The 17991-nt window shown below is 46.0% G+C and overlaps 1 long non-coding RNA gene across 2 annotated transcripts in view; it reads left to right on the forward strand.

Moving 5' to 3' along the window:
- LOC147097393 (uncharacterized) overlaps window positions 1-17991 on the forward strand; it is a 145382-nt gene that overhangs the window by 12390 nt on the left and 115001 nt on the right. The window contains exon 2 of one of the 2 annotated variants that reach the window (XR_015074372.1): window positions 15762-16045. This is a non-coding gene — a long non-coding RNA (uncharacterized LOC147097393). Of the gene's footprint in view, window positions 1-15761; window positions 16046-17991 lie in introns of those variants that run through there. The other variant, XR_015074373.1, reaches the window with a different exon arrangement.

Genomic DNA, 17991 nt, shown 5'->3' on the forward strand with positions numbered 1-17991 from the left:
TCTTATCCTATAACAAATTTAGGCATAACAACACTACACATTTATCCTTCACAAAGACAATCCTTAACTTATACTTAATTAAAATACTAAACTGGTATCCTTTCTGGTAGTCCGGTCCTCTAAGATTCTTTTGATGAGTTACTAATTACCCGAGACACCCCGTCGAGCGTCCCCCGTAATTTCCACCCACCCTGCTCGCAGCGCCAAATTGATATAGAATTAATTGGTGCCTGAGCAGACTAAGTGACATACAAAGTCGACGCGTACCCAACTTAACTCTCTGCTTTAAATAAACCGGACACGGACACCAATCAAAGGAGAACAGTATTTATTATACTACAGAGCTCTGGGAGAAGCGCTAACACCTTATGGATGTGATCGCCAAACTTCTCAATTTTGCAATAGCAGCCGTGCTCCTTTTATACCATTTAAAAACAGGAAAGATACCATATTACATTTGACCAATCGGGCACTTTAGCATTCTTTAACTTTGGCCAATCCGATAGCTTAGCAACCCTTAATCACATTCTATCAAAAACAAGTTGATCATATTATTATACCGTTAGGAAACAACTTAATTATATTACTGTTCTGTGCAAGTGACATCACACGTTTGGTGTAAGCAGATCAAGTCAGCTGCCTGTTGTGCCAGTGTCTGCACAATGTTAATGAATGTCCAGAATTCCAGCAGGCACTACGGTGCCATTTTAAAATTTCCTCCAACAGGATGCGACGTTAAACTGCCCTCTCAGGTGGACATAAAAGATCCGATGGCACTCCCCGGTGTCCTGGCGAATATTTATCCCTCAATCAACATAACAAAAAACAGATTATAAGGTCATTATCACATTGCTGTTTGTGGGAGCTTGCTGTGCGCAACTGGTTGTCATGTTTCCTACATGACTACACTTCAAAAAGCACTACTTCATTGGCTGTAAAGCGCTTTGGGACAATTGGAAAGGCAAAGAGGAACTATGAAATTAAATTATCAAGGAACATAAAACAAAACAGTAAAATACTTTACAGGCACATAAATTTAAAAAAAGGAAAGTCGGGATGGGAATAGGGCCACTAAGGGATGGAGAGGATAATACCGCAGGCAGCAATAGAGAGATGGCAGAGATATTAAATAATTACTTTGCTTCAGTATTTACCAGGGAGATTGAACAAGTGGAGATGACATTGGATGATGAGATTAGTAATGAGTTAACTGCATTTACAATAAAACGAGGAGCTATACTAAATAAACTAATGAAACTCAAAGAAGATAAAACCCCTGGTCCGGACGGATTACATCTGCGCATTTTAAAATAATCTAGGGAAGAAATAGCAGAGGCATTACTACACATATTTAGTAATTCGTTAGAAAAAGGTGTAGTGTCAGAGGACTGGCGGATAGCTAACGTAATACCTATATTTAAGAAGGGAGATAGAACATGTCCAGAGAACTATAGGCCAGTCAGCTTAACATCGGTGGTAGGAAAAATAATGGAATCCTTACTAAAGGAGAAAATAGAAGAACATCTAGAAACGAAAAATATAATAGTCAGCATGGATTTCAAAAGGGAAAGTCTTGCTTGACCAACCTAATTGAATTTTTTGAAGAGGTAACAGAGAGAGTAGACAAGGGTAATGCAGTAGATGTAATTTATCTAGATTTTTCAAAAGGCTTTCGATAAAGTACCACATAATAGACTAATGAATAAGGCCAGGGAATGTGGAGTCGGGACAAGTAGCAGAATGGATTGCTGGCTGGCGTCAAGACAGAAAGCAGAGAGTGGGAGTAAAGGGTTAACTATTCAGAGTGGCAGAAGGTGGGAAGTGGTGTTCCACAAGGATCAGTGCTGGGACCACTGCTGTTCACAATTTATATTAACGATTTAGACCTTGGAATCAAAAACACAATTTCTAAATTTGCAGACAACACCAAATTGGGGGGGAAAGCCAATACTGAGGAGGACTGCAACAAATTACAAGAAGACTTAATAAACGTGCAGAATGGGCATATAATTGGCAAATAAAATTCAACACAGATAAATGTGAGGTATTACATTTTGGTAGGAAGAATAGGGAGGTCACATATTACTTGGAGAATAAGAATCTAAATGGGGTAGAGGAACAAAGGGATTTAGGAGTATAAATACACAAATCACAAAGTATCGACACAGGTTAATAAGGCCATTAAAAAAAAAAGCAAACCAAGCACTAGGGTTTATTTCTAGAGGGATAGAATTCAAAAGTAGTGAAGTTATGCTAAACTTGTATCGAACCCTGGTTAGACCACACTTGGAGTACTGCGTGCAGTTCTGGTTGCCATATTATAAAAAAGATATGGAGGCACTGGAGTGGGTGCAGAGAAGATTTACAAGGGTGATACCAGAAATGCGAGGGTACACCTATCAGGGAAGGTGATCAGGTTGGGTCTCGTTTCTCTTGAAAAGAGAAGGCTGAGGGGTGACCTAATAGAGGTCTTTAAAATCCTGAAAGGTTTTGATAGGGTGGATACAGAGAGAATGTTTCCACTTGTGGGGAAGAGCAAAACTAGAGGCCATCAATATAAGATAGTCACCAAGAAATCCAATAGGGAATTCAGAAGAAACTTCTTTCCCCAGAGAGTGGTGAGAATGTGGAACTCGCTACCACAGGGAGTGGTTGAAGCGAATAGTACAGATGCATTTAAGGGGAGGCTAGATAAGCACATGAGGGAGAAGGGAATAGAGGGTGATACTGATAGGGTTAGATGGAAAAAAACGGGAGGAGGCTCGAGTGGCGCATAAACACCGGCATGGACTGGTTGGGCCGAATGGCCTGTTTCTGTGCCGTATATCCTATGTAGTCCTAAGGTCATGAAAAACGCTATATAAATGCCCCAAATATCTGTTTATCTGGGTGTTTGTCTGTTAATTATCTGGTTTTCTTTGCCCTGTATTGCTGGCTGGGGTTTACAGTTAGCGTCCATTCACGACAACTGCAGCCTTGTTCGGCTTTGGACTATCAAATTAATTGAAGTGTGAATGCAGCCTGAAACCAGCGTGAGGGCCTAAGCAAGATGAGCGAGACACCGTGGAGGAGGTCTTGGAATTGTATTAACTTAAGGCTTAGCGTTCAGTTTACAGTCCAGGTTTAACATCGGTGTGAACCGGTTTTGGTTTTGCCAATAAGCTTGTGAAATCTGAATGCACCACAGAATATCAAATCCTCTTTAAACTGTTCCTGCAGCTGCAAAACTAGAGGCTGGAAATGAAGTTCAGTGCTACCCTTAGGCAAAGCAATCAGCATTTAAATAAAGATATCCCCAATCTTCTCCTCTTCTTCTTCTTAGGCAGTCCCTCGGAACGGAGGATGACTTGCTTCCACATTAAAAATGAGTTCGCAGGTGACTGATGAGTCCAATGCGGGACCTACAGTCTCTGTCACAGGTGGGGCAGACAGTGGTTGAAGGGGCGGGTGGGTGGGGTGCTTGGGTTGACTTGCGCTGCCTGCGCTTGGCTTCCGCCTGCTCCCGGCGAAGAGACTCGAGGTGTTCGGCGCCTTCCCGGATGCTTATACCAGTTGAATGTTGGGGCCACGCAATTCAGGTGAAATTATATACCTTAATACAATTTTTATTAAATAGTACTATTCCTAAACTCTGCCAGTCCAGCCTTCTGTCCGGTCTGGACTCCTTGACTCGTGCCTACCAAAGTGTCTATGTTACAATTTTAAAGATGGCTTTACATTAATGGGGTGCAGCCAACCCCATCCAAGCACTATTTCCGCAGCCAAAAGCATTACTGTTTCAACTTTTGGTTGCCTTCTTGGTTTCTGCACTAAGCTGAGGATCACTTCTGCAAATAAGGCTCGTAATATAATACACACACAATTTACAAGACAATGATTAAACTTACCCCTGCCAGTTTGCCTCAGTAGTAGCACTCTTGCCTCTGAATCAGAGGTTGAAGGTTCAAGCCCCACCACGGGTTTGAGCGCCTAAACTGGGCTGGTACTGAGGGAGTGCTTAAAAATGAGAGGTTCTGTCCTTCAGACAGGACTTTAAATAAACTGAAGCCACTTCTGCCTGCTCAGGGGAACAAGGAACGGGCAGTTTGCCCAATGACCTGACCCTATTCCTCCCTCAACCAACATTCATTCATTTTGTGTTTGTGGGACCTTGCTGTGCACAAGTTAGTTGGCATGTCTGCCGACAGAACAACAGTTGCTGCACTTCAATAGTAATCCATTAGTTGCAAAGTGCTTTGGAATGTCCCGAAGGCGCGATAACGTGCGATAGAAATGCAGGTTCTTTCTTTTAAGCCACTGCCATTGGAAACCAGCATTTTCATCGGGTAGATTCCATTCATAAAATCATAGAATCATAGAATTGTTCAGCACAGAAGGAGGCCACTCGGCCCATCAAGTCTGCGCCGGCTCTTTCGAAGAGCAATCCAGTCAGTCCCACTCCACCGCTCTTTCCCCATGTCCCTGCAATTTGTTCTCCTTCAAGTATTTATCCAATTCCCTTTTGAAGGCGACTATTGAATCTGTATCCATCGCCCTATCAGGCAGCGCGTTCCAAATCCTAACCACTCGCTGCGTAAAAAGGTTTTTCCTCCTGTCGCCTCTGGTTCTTTTGCCAATCACTGTAAATCTGTGCCCTCTGGTTATCGACTGTTCAGCCATTGGAAACAGTTTCTCTTTCTTTACTCTATCTAAACGCTTCATGATTTTAAACACCTCTATCAAATCTCTTCTTGGCCTTTTCTGCTCCTTTTAGCATTGGGAATTGCTGGTCTCCGGGCTTGGTAGGGGTGGTGACAGAAAGAGAAACATATAGGGGGTAGAGTGCCACATTGAGGTTGGGCCCTTTGTTTATTATACCACTCCCCGGAATCACGTTATCTTACAGAAAAGGAATAACAAATAGAAGCTTGCGGGAACCATTACTAAGCAGCATTGTCACTAGGTTTATTGGTACCAATACAGGCGATGAGGAAAATGGTAGTTAAGACCATGTGCTTTGATGTTGAGACAGTCTTCTCATGTGCACCAAGCCATATAGCCCTGAAAGTCCTCGGGTTCAATCCCTGGTCCATACCGAATTACCTGATCTCAGCTAGGGTAGCTACATTTGGTCTCGGCACTTCTAGTCTAAATAGGGGCAAAAAAAATCATCAAGGATTGCACTGTCCGGTTCCACTGTTGGAAAGTTTATGTTGGAATCGGGCCTGGCTGTGATGCTCTCCATAGTTGAATAGCCTGCAGCCACTTGCTGTCCCAGTTTGCACACGAGGAATGGATGCTTGAACAATGTGTCAGAGGATGGGCTGGCGCCTGTGGAATACTACCATACCAAGCAGAGGAGCAGGAGAGGGGAGGAAGGGGACTTACCTTAACCCTTGCACCCTGTCTACGTGACATTATACTGACAGTGACTACATCAGTAAAATATGTCGTATTCCGTGATACAATTATGTTTTAATGTCTTTCTTTCTTGGCTATGCGCTTTGGGACGTCCTGAGGTCGTGAAAGGCATTATATAAATGCAAGTTCTTTTTTTCTATGTACGATACAATTCTAAATAAAAAAGCACTCGAACCAATAATGCCTATGTTTATCTATCTATCTACAAGATGCACTGCAGCAACTCGGCAAGGCTTCTTCAGCAGCACCTCCCAAACCCGTGACCTCCACCCACCTAGAAGGACATGGGCGGTAAGCACATGGGAACACCACCACCTCCAAGTTCCCCTCCAAGTCACACACCATCCTGACTTGGAAATATATCGGCCGCTCCTTCATCGTCGCTGGGTCAAAATCCTGGAACTCCCTCCCTAACAGCACTGTGGGAGCACCTTCACCACATGGACTGCAGAGGTACAAGAAGGCGGCTCACCACCACCTTCTCAAGGGCGACTAGGGATGGGCAATAAATGCTGGCCTTGCCAGTGACACTCACATCACAGGAATGAATTTTAAAAAACATATCAATAGTCTCATGTATAGCACACTTCCTGTAAAACTTTATTCATCGCACTTTATTGATAACACCCCTGCAATTATAAAACAGCCTATCCTCTGACTCACCACGAGAATTGCCACAAGGAATCGGTCGCTCTATAAATGTTTGTCCGTCAGGTCACATTTCCCGTGTTTGGCGTCATACTTTGAGCGCATGCATATTTTGCAAATTTCTGACCGCAACGAACCAGAAATAAAGAGATAGGGAAAGTAAAAAATCTAAAGTGAAGAACGCAGCTGGACAAACCGCCAGTGAGAAACTATTGAGGATGTGTGAGACCAAGTCAACAAACGAGGAGTCACGAGAAGGGGCCCCCAAATGTTTTTTGAAAAGCTGTCATCTCAGTTTTCCCCACTCAACCGACGGCTACCGACTGAAAATAAGGTAAGTAATAAAATTAAGACATAAAACAAATGACAACGTTTACAAGGAAATTATTAAACTCATGTCGGCTTGGCTCAGTGGGCAGCACTCTCTCATCTCTGAGTCAGAAGGTTGTGGCTTCAGGTCCCCACTCCAGAGACTTGAGCACAGAATCGAGGCTGACACTTCAGTGCAGTGCTGAGGGAGCACTTCATTGCAAGAGGTGCCATCGTTTGGCGGAGACATTAAACCGAGGTCCAGTCTGGGGGGTTTCTTGACGATTTTCCGCCGAAGTTACACTGGCCTCCAGGGAGAACCTGCCCCAAGGAAATTTCCCGCATTGGTGTAGAAACAGAAAGATAGGAGCAGGAGTAGGCCATTCGGCCCCTTGAGCCTGCTCCGTCATTCAATGAGATCATGGCTGATCATCCAAATTCAGCACCCGGTCCCTGCTTTCTCCCCATATCCCTTGATCCCTTTAGCCTTAAGAAATATATCCAACTCCTTCTTGAATATATTTAATGAACTGGCCTCCACCGCCCTCTGTGGCAGAGAATTCCACAGGTTCACCACTCTCTGGGTGAAAAAATTTCTCCTCATTTCAGTCCTAAATGGCTTACCCCTTTATCCTTAGACTATGACCCCTGGTTCTGGACCCCCCGGCCATCAGAAACATCCTTCCTGCATCTAGTCTGTCCAGGCCTGACAGAATTTTATAGGTTTCGATGAGATCCCCTCTCAGTCTTCTAAACTCCAGTGAGTATAAGCCCAATCGACACAATCTCTCCTCATACGTCATTCCTGCCATCCCAGGTATCAGCCTGGTGAATCTTTGCTGCACTCCCTCCATGGCAAGAACGTCCTTCCTCAGAAACATTTGTAGGGAGAGCAGGGGGGAGTGGGACTAATTGGAGAGCTCTTTCAAAGAGCTGGCACAGGCACGATGGGTCGAATGGCCTCCTGTGCTGTAAGATTCAATGACATATCCTTCAATTTTCCCCAAATATTGAGAAGTTGCATAATACTCTAGATTCTACACTTCAAGGTATCACAGTTGGTTACCGATTCAAAACAATCTTAAGAAAACAAGCACTAAAGAAAGCCAGATCTGGAGCCTGAAATTTACAAGTGCGTTCTAATCTGAAAACCTCCCTCACCAACAATAATGAAACTTTAATTGTCCTCAAAGTTGTATTTCTTTACAGGAATTAGACTTTGAGTCCTTAAAGTGGCAGGCCAAACACAGCTCCATTTTAGTAACACTCTTAAGGCGTTGTGCGTTACATGGTCTGATGCCTCTGCCATCATAAAACAGCATGTTATCTGATTTACTGTAAGCAATCCCACAGGACATCTGTTGGTATTTTTAAATTCGGCTTTTTTTTTGCTTTGCTTCATTGTCACTGCACTCTGCTGGTCATATTTTTGCACTGCACTTTGTGAAGTGGAATATTAACCTTGTGAAAGGACATTTTCTGCTGGAACATTTACCGTAAAGTTCCGTCATGCGATGTTTTAATGCAGTTATTAATCTGTTTAAATGTGTTAAGCAGTGTGCACCCAGAAATGAGAACCCACAGCTAGAGTACTCCGTACAGTTCTGGTCACCGCATTACAGGAAAGATGTGATTGCACTGGAGAGGGTACAGAGGAGATTTACCAGGATGTTGCCCCCAGGACTGGAGAATTTAGCTATGAGAAAAGATTGGACAGGCTGGGTTGTTTTCTTTGGAACAGAGGAGGCTGAGGGGAGATTTAATTGAGGTGTATAAAATTATGAGGGGCCTAGAGAGAGTGGATAGGAAGGACCTATTTCCCCTAGCAGAGAGGTCAATAACCAGGGGGCAGAGATTTAAAGTAATTGGGAGAAGGATTAGAGGGGAGTTGAGGAAAATAAATTTCACCCAGAGGGTGGTGGGGGTCTGGAACTCACTGCCTGAAAGGGTGGGAGAGGCAGAAACCCTCATCACATTTAAAAAGTGCTCGGATATGCACTCGAAGTGCCGTAACCTGCAGGGCTACGGACCAAGAGCTGGAAAGTGGGATTAGGCTGGAGAGCTCTTTGTCGGCCGGCACGGACACGATGGGCCGAATGGCCTCCTTCTGTGCCGTAAATTTCCATGATCCAATGATTGTCTTCATTTTTTTTGTGGTCCAATTCAGCATTCAGCTTTTGTTTCTGCATGCTTCGAACGCGTCCATTATTTATTTCCCCTCATTCTACTGTGGAGAGAATTCTAGCTGTTTCAAACCTTTGTCTCAAAAGAGAAAAGGAAAATGCACGCAGCTTAAAAAAGAAATCTTCAGGAAACCGTTCTCTTAGCTTTCAAGTTGCAATCCAAGATGTAGAAGCAGTGTGAGTCGGAATGTGTGAAGCAGCTGCCACTAACACAGGAAAGAGAAATCCATGAACAAGAGGAGCCAAGGCAATTGCTTTGATCCATGGCAGTCTGTCACAATAAAGCATCCTCCCAGTGACTGGTTGCAGGTGAGCCTCCAAGACAAGCCCTTTTTAGTTCCTTTTGTGGTCAAGAAAGTTGAAATCATCAGAGACAGTTCAAAGTCCTGAAAGTTTCAGAGAAGTAAATGCAGATCTCGGTTGTTTTTCAGGAAGAAATGAAGCAGGGGGGGATTTTTCATTGAAGGAAGACGCAGCAGGCGCACAATTTCACCTACGCCGGCCGCACCCCAAAGGGTTAACGGCCCACCCTGTCTGGAACCAACAGCATTGTAGACCCACAAAAATGTGAATCTGTCAAATTAAGGCACCTGTTCCAGCAAAGTAAATGTGGGGTCCACAGTACAAGTTTGCAGACGACACAAAGCTGGGTGGGCGTGTGTGCTGTGAGGAGGATGCCGAGAAACTCCAGTATGATTTGGACAGGTTGGGTGATTGGGCAGAAACATGGCAGATGCAGTATAATGTGGATAAATGCGAGGTTATCCACTTTGGTGGCAAAAACAGGAAGGCAGATTATTATCTGAACGGCAATAGATTGGGAGAAGGGGAAGTGCAACGAGACCTGGGTGTCCTTGTGCACCAGTCGCTGAAGGTAAGCATGCAGGTGCAGCAGGCGGTTAAGAAGGCAAATGGTATGTTGGCCTTCGTAGCGAGAGGGTTTGAGTACAGGAACAAGGATGTCTTGATGCAGTTGTACAGGGCCTTGGTGAGACCACACCTTGAGTATTGTGTGCAGTTTTGGTCGCCTTATCTGAGGAAGGATGTTCTTGCCATGGAGGGAGTGCAGCGAAGATTCACCAGACTGATACCTGGGATGGCAGAAATGACGTATGAGGAGAGATTGGGTCGATTGGGCTTGTACTCGCTGGAGTTTAGAAGAATGAGAGGGGATCTCATTGAAACTTATAAAATTCTAACAGGACTAGACAGACTAGATGCAGGAAGGATGTTCCCAATGGTCGGGGAGTCCAGAACCAGGGGTCACAGTCTAAGGATAAGGGGTAAGCCATTTAGGACTGACATGAGGAGGAATTTCTTCACCCAGAGAGTGGTGAACCTGTGGAATTCTCTACCACAGAAGGCAGTTGAGGCCAATTCATTAAATATATTCAAGAAGGAGTTAGATATATTTCTTAAGGCTAAAGGGATCAAGGGATATGGGGAGAAGGCAGGGACAGGGTACTGAGTTTGGATGATCAGCCATGATCGCATTGAATGGTGGAGCAGGCTCGAGGGGCCGAATGGCCTACTCCTGCTCTTATCTTCTATGTTTCTATGTTTACTTGCAGTCAAAACAATCGGATCTCTGCACTACACATCGCAGTCCAGCAGTGCTACAAAGATCGAGCTCCAAAACTGGAGCAACTTACATAGAAACGGCAACAGATAAGCAAGCCTTTGGGCATAACCAGTCCATGTTGGTTTTTATCCTCCACATCAGCAGCAGTCCTAATCCCACGTCCCTGCTCTGTTCCTATATCTCTTTATTCCCCTTTCCTTCTACCACCTATCTGGCCTATTCTTAAATATTGATACGGTCTCTGTTTCAATGACTTAACTCCTGTCAGAGACTTTGAGCACTGTATCTAGGCTGACACTCCGGTGCAGTACTGAGGGAGTGCCGTATTGTCAGAGGTGCCGTCTTTCAGATGAGACGTTAAACCGAGGCCCCATCTGCTCTCTCAGGTGCACCATTACATTACAACAGTGACTACACTCAAAGTACTTCGTTGGCTGTAAAGCGCCTTGAGACATCTGGAACGTGAAAGGCGCTATAGAAATGCAAGTCTTTTTTCTTTCAGGTGGATGTAAAAGATTCCATGGCACTATTAGAAGAGGAGCCGGGGAGTTATCCCTGGTGTCCTGGCCAACATTTATCCCTCAACCAACATCACTAAAAAAAAATATCTGGCCATTATCTTATTGCTGTTTGTGGGAACTTTCTGTGAGCAAATTGGCTGCTGCGTTTCCTACATTACAACAGACTACGGTACAAAACTATTTAATTAGCTGTTTATTGCTTTGGGTCGACCTGAGGTCGTGAAAGGTGCTATAGAAATACAAGTTCTTAGAGCTTATTTCACAACCCTCTATGTAAAAAAAGTTTCTCTTGTTCTCTGTCCTAAATCTTTTACATCTAATCTTATACCAATGTCCCTTTGTTTTAGTCCCTTCAGAGCATTTGTTTGTCAACTATCTTAACAAAGGAGTGGTACAGGGGTAACAACAGAAAATGCTGGAAAAACTCAGCAGGCCAGGCAACATCCGTGGAGAGAGAAATAGGGCCAGATTTTCAGTGAGCCGTGAGGCGTGCGGGGGGGGGGGGCAAAAATCCCAAATTCGGGGGTCCCGACACCATCCCGCCCAAAACCCGCCTCCACGTAAGTTTCAAGGGAGGCGGGTACCCGCCCCGCACTGGGACATGCCGACCCGAGGCGGGAAGGGATTAGTGCCAATTAACTGCCTGTTAACAGGTAGTTAACAGGCAGTTTTTAGCCTAATCCCTATTTTGAGGGGTGTCGTGTGGGATTCCCGACGGCTCCAAACCACGCCAGGTTAGAGCAGGCGGGCCGTCGGGCTGAAGGACTTGGAGGGGTCGAGATGTCGGTGTTCAGGTGAGTGATGGGTGCATGAGTGCAAAGGTAAGTGTGTTTGGTGTGTCTAAAGTGTGTAAAGAAGTTTAAATTACCTGTACTTACCTTAACAGCCTTTCTTCCTCTAGGTTTCGGGAGTCCATCATTCAGCCGGCACTGAAAGCTGAATGGCTGCGATCTGTCAAAAGTGACAGCCTTCAGCTTGGAGTGCTGCTGAGAGTTGTAACTGAGTCTGTGTAGAAGGACTCAGGTTAGAACTCAGACTGTCAGTGTTTGACGGCTTCAAACAGCTGTGAAACGCTGATATTTCATCTGTCAAAAACTCTTGACAGATGAAATTTCAGTCTGTGACGTCATCTGTTGCCGGGTGGCCCTTAATTGGCCTGCTGAGCCCGCTGGGCGGGCTCAACAAGGTCAATCAAGGGAAAATCGCGTCGATTGGCCGGACGTCGATGGAGGCGGGACTAAAACCCGAAAGTTGTAGTCCTGCCTCCTTCCCGACTGTTGAATGAAAATCCAGCCCATAGAGTCAACGTTTCAGGTCGAAACCCTTCGTCAGGACTGAAAAAACACAGGAAATGAAACCGATTAAAAGGCCAGTTTGGGGGCTGGGAAATGGGGATGAGAGAACAAAAGAGAAGTGAAGAGACATTAAGAGGTATTCAAAACCAGACGAGATGGTGACAGGACTAGTAAAGAGACAAAAGACGGCTCTAGATTAGGTGTGAAATGCGCTGGCAGAATGGGAGACAACTGCCATGTGGGAGAGAAAAAAAGGGGGAAGGGCACAAAACAAAGGTGTGGATAAAAAATATATGTAAAAATGTAATGGGGGCCGAGGTTATGATCTGAAATTGTTGAACTCGATATTGAGTCCGGAAGGCTGTAAAGTGCCTAATCGGAAGATGAGGTGCTGTTCCTTGAGCTTACGCTGGGTTTCCGTGTTATAGGTGTTACGTCCGTGTATAAGAAGACACAGACTGCGGAGAACGGTACAATAGGTGTTTACTCAACGTGGCTCAGACTGCAACTGATCTGTACAGATTACTACTCAGCGTTATATACAGGTGTGGTCACTGCCGGTACTACAGTATACATGAGCTGTAAAAAGTAGTTCACCCCTTAAAGGTACATACATTACAATTCCTCCCCTTTTAGATTAACAGTACCATAACATTCATTTAACAATTAAATATCAAACTAATTACAATTAACACTTTTAACGTGCAACATTAGCTGAAAATAGTCTATTTATAAATTCAGTCTTTGGGGAGGCTTCCTGATCCTTTCTGGATATCGCCTTTCCCGAGTGTCTTGCTCTTGGTGCGGAGGCGATTCTGGCCCCCTGTTGTCGGTTGGTTCATCAGCTTCCGATGCTACTGTTTCTGGGGTAGATGCTACCTGTACGTCGGGTTCATCACCAGGTACATATGGGCGAGGCATGGGGTTGACTTGTTCCTGTGACTCTAGGATCTGGTCAGCATGGTGTCTCACGATGCTCTCCCCAACGTCCACTGTGTACATTAGTGGGCCCTGCCGTGTGCATATCGTTCCTGGCTGCCATTTTTCTGTTCGGTAGTCGCGGGCCAAGACTGTATGTATTGCAAGACCATTACTGGGACGTGAATGGATCCGGAAAATACAACTGGATTGGCATTCCATACAGGCACTGACTGTGGCTGACAAAAAGGATGACGACATCACACCTGGGCGACTGTCAAAGATCCTAACTGACACGAAAGAAGTGTTCCAGCAAGGACTCGGAACACTAAAAGGCATGACAGCGACGATTGAAATTGAAGAAAACGCAAGCCCAAATTTTTTTAAGGCCAGACCGGTACCTTATGCGATCCGCCCAGCCGTCGAAGCAGAGCTGGAGAGTCTGGAACGTTCAGGTGTACTGTCCAAGGTACACTGGAGCGAGTGGGCTACACCCATCGTCCCTGTGATGAAAAAGTAGTTCCCCCCTTAAAGGTACATACATTACAATAGGGGCGTTCATTAATAAGTTTTTTTTTTAAAGCCTACTTGATGGGGTCCGCTTTGTTTGGTGAGTTTATGTAATGAATTAGCTCAGCCATACAGACCACATTCAATCCTGAGGCTGTGCTGGGTTAGCAGATCTCACTTGGGTGATAGGAGAGCTCGAATTGACCTTTGTGTCCATCAAGATACAGAGGGAAAATCGGACAAAGATCCTACTTCTGATCACTTTCCAGTTAGCCCTGCTGGTCGTGCACATGTGTGCACGTTAGGCCAAGGGCGGGAATTGGTCTCGGCAGTGATGCTTTCTGCAGTCGAATAGCGCTCCACCACTCACTGTCAACGCTGACACATGCCTATTTGAACCATAGTCTGCAGGGCACCTGTGGAATGGCACCCCAACGTGAAGTCAGTACCTTTGTAGAGGAGAGGAGGGGGAAATACTCTCGAGGCAAAAAAAACTAACTGAAAAATTGGACTGCAGCAACTCGCCAAGGCTTCTTTGACAGCTCCTCCCAAACCCATGACCTCCACTGCCTAGAAGGACAAGGGCAGCAGGCGCATGGGAACACCACCACCTCCAAGTTCCCCTCCAAGTCACACACCATCCTGACTTGGAAATATATCGGCCGTTCCTTCATCGTCGCTGGGTTAAAATCCTGGAACTCCCTCCCTAACAGCACTGTGGGAGCACCTTCACCACACGGACTGCAGCGGTTCAAGAAGGCAGCTCACCACCATCTTCTCAAGGGCAACTAGGGATGGGCAATACATGCCAGCCTTGCCAGTGACACCCACATCACAGGAACAAATTAAAAAAATTGGAGGAAAATTGAAGTAGAAGGAAAGTAGTGGATCTGGTAACGCTATTGAAATAAATATACGGGTCTGTCTGTTTCCACAATGCCTCATTGTTTCCATGACTACTGGTCACCCTCCATTTTTACAAGATCCATTCTTAGTATGCAAATATTAATAGAGATGGTAGGCTATTTTAACTATAAGAAGCATCACAGGGTCAGCTGTCTTCAGCTGACGTTAACACGCATGCTTTCAGCAGGGGCAGAAGATCGTGAGCAGAAGCAGCCATGACCACAGGGTGTTGAGGCCATTTATAGCAACCTTATCACCACCCAGCATCGAGCATTTAACTCACTGCATGCCAGGGATTGGTTGTGGGACCCCTCCTGATGTGCATAGTGCGGTATAACAGTGGCCTGTGCATTTACTCACTAAGCCTACAAGGGACTGAAACTGCCCATGATCCAGCACTAGAGGATAAAGCTTCTGATTGGTGAAGTTCACTTAGAATAATGCAGCACAGAAGGAGGCCATTCAGCCCATCGTGCCTGTGCCGGCTCTTTGGTAGAGCTATCCAACTAGTCCCACCCCCCCGCTCGTTCCCTATAGCCCTGTAAATATTTTCCCTTCAAGTATTTATCCAATAAAAAAGAAAGACTTGCATTTCTACAGCGCCTTTCACGACCTCAGGACATCCCAAAGCACTTTACAGCCAATGAAGTACATTTGAAGTGTAGTCACTGTTGTAATGTAGGAAACGCGGCAGCCAATTTGCGCACAGCAAGTTCCCACAAACAGCGCTGTGATAATGATCAGATAATCTGTTTTTTAGTGATAAATATTGGCCAGGACACCGGGGATAACCACTTAGTGCACTTGTGCTGCATTCCTATGTAATTTTTTTTAAACAAACATTCACCCATATCTGACTGATTTCAACCAGAACTAAAACAGGTTTAATTCCTAACCTGTACTGAATTATCTGATCTCAGCTGAGACTTTGGTGCGACATTACCATTTGGCCACACTGCCCTTAGGTTAGGGGAGAAATAATCAGCCAGAGTTCACACTCCTGATCACAAACACGTGTGCGGACAGGATCAGGCTCGGCAGTGACGCACATCATCAGCAAATATCCTGTCAACACACAGGGTTGAGGCTTGCACGTGAATATTGGAATGGCCATTCGGGCACCTTACCAGAGGCCTACGCCTCCATACCTCCGTGCCTGAACCACGCCGAGACGACAACTTCAGGTGAGGAAAGGAAGAGAGAAAAAAATGAAATTACATTTTGAAGACAAAGGTGACACCTCCTCTGGACCCATCTATTGTCTCTTTACTTGTCCCGTTACCATCTTCTTTTGCCTCGCGCCATCATCCCTTTTGTCATTTAATCTCTCCTGCCTTCCACCCAATCACAGACCTTCCCTTTTGTTCTTTCCTCCCCCCTTTCCCCGCCTCTGCACTTGCTTAAAACCTGTGTTACAGCTCGAACCTTTTCCAGTTCTGACGCAAGGTCATCGACCCGAAACGTTAACTCTGTTTTTCTCTCTCCACAGATGCTGCCTGACCTGCTGAGTATTTCCAGCGTTTCCTGTTTTTATGACGTTAGCATTGCCAACTCCTGGCGTTTTCATCGCACGACCTCCGACAACCCTCCTGCCATTGGACGGCCGACACGTCCATCCTCGCGACGCACTCTCTCACCACGGCGATTGGAAAGCGAACTGACTTTGGATGAATCTTGACTGTCAGTTAAACAGCCTCCACACCCCCAATTCCAATACTTTTAGAACTAACAAACAAAAGTGTTTAAAGAGAATGAAAAAAAAAATGCACCTTTTTTTTTAATTGCCTCTGATTTTTCTCCCGGGTTGCTTGCAGCAGTGTTCGGGAAATTAATCTTTAATTCCTGGGGTTTTGGCAACCCAAGGTAGAGGCTCCAAAAGAATCTATGTGCTCAAGTCAAGGCGCTGCAGCACTTCCATAAGTCCCCACAAGGGGTCCTCATAAGACCTTACAGTGACAGTAGACTCACAATCATAATGAAGACTATACATAATGGAAGAGGAAAGTGAGAACAGCAAAGTCAAGCCATAATGTAATACAGCAATAAGAATAAATGTAATGATTAGGGATCCAGAATAATGTATCCTTTTTCTCCCCGCCCCCGTCTCCGCTCCCCCCCCCCCCCCACCTTCTGTGAGGTGTTTTCGGCTGTTTTCTACATTTAATACGCTATATAAATGTCAGCACACTCGTCTCTGAGCCAGAAGGTCATGGGTCATGGGTCATGGCAGACACTTGAGCACAGAAATCTAGGCTGACACTCCAGTGCAGTACTGAGGGAGCCCTGCACCGTCAGAGGTGCCGTCGTCTGCCCTCTCAGGTGGACGTAGAAGATCCCGCGGCACTTTTTCGAAGAAGAGCAGGGGAGTTATCCTCGGTGTCCGGGACAATATTTATCCCTCAATCAGCATCACTAAAAAAACAGATTATCTGGTCATTATTACATTGCTGTTTGTGGGAGCTTGCTGTGCGCAAATTGGCTGCTGCGTTTCCTACATCACAACAGTGACTGCACTTCAAAAAGTATTTCATTGGCTGTAAAGCGCTTTGGGACGTCTGATGGTCGTGAAAGGCGCTGTAGAAATGTAAGTCTTTCTTTCTATATAAATGCAAATTGTTGTTGATAGGGCACAGGATCGAGCATGATTCTTCAGCAACTGTACTGCCAGTTGGGAAAACCAATCCAAAGGTTGCAGGACATCATCAAAAGATTTGAAGAAAGGACGAGTTAAGTCAGGAAGTTGTGATGTGACGCCAAGCTTTAGGAGGAAGACTAAGGGAGGCGGTGAATTCCAGTTTTGAAGCCCTAGGAAAGATTCAGTGATCAGTAGAGCTGATCCACTGTGTTCATTTCAACACAGTGGGGGTGGACTGAGGAACTGAGCCACACAGAACAGATTCAACAAGCCTACAATAGGCATCAGCACCCCGAACTAGGGATGGGTAAATCAGCCAGTGGTCCTCCTGAGGCTCGTTACCGTGTTGGAAAGTTGAACATGTGCCAACATCTGGTAAGGACAGGCGTGGGCTTGGCTGAGATGCCTTTGATGAAGTCAAGATGGCTGCAACCGAGACGGTCTGGCGCTAGCGCACTCTCCCTGCTTCGGGCGGCCCGCTCTCGCCGCTCGCTCCCACAACCGGAGCGAGGTGTTCGGCGAGTCGGGCGGAGGCAGCACAGCACATCGGGACGCAGCAGCAGCCATGTCGACCCACTAGAGCACGTTGGCTGGCTGCTCCTTAGTGGGGAAGTATTCCGACTGGGAGGTGGGGAGCCGAGCATGGCGGCCAGAGGCCGGACCGGAAGCAGGCCTGGGCCGTCAGACCGTGGAGCTGGCGACGGTGAGGTGGAGGCCGCGGCGACCGGAGGATGTGTTCGGCGAGTCGGGCGGAGGCAGCGCATCGAGCAGCAGCAGCAGCCACGACGACTCGCAGTCCGACTGGGAGGAGGGGAGCCGGGAATGGTGGCCAGAGGGTGAGCGGGAGAAGTAGGCCACCACACGTGGAGCCGAGCCGGCAACAGTGAGGAGGAGGCCACGGTGACGAGGAGGACGGAGCGGCTGAGGGACATCGTGCTCCCACTGCCACTGGATGCCAAAGAATTGACTTTCTGAACACGGCGCTGTAAAAATAGCTGACGTGTCCCCACGGGGAGTAAGCATTCCATTGTACTAGTACATATGGCAAATAAAATTGAATTGAATTGAAACAATAACCCTGTCA

The sequence above is a fragment of the Somniosus microcephalus genome, chromosome 32 (genome assembly GCF_052327205.1).
Source record: "Somniosus microcephalus isolate GS21.2 chromosome 32, FLI_Smic_1.0, whole genome shotgun sequence".
In the NCBI taxonomy this organism is placed as follows: domain Eukaryota; kingdom Metazoa; phylum Chordata; class Chondrichthyes; order Squaliformes; family Somniosidae; genus Somniosus; species Somniosus microcephalus.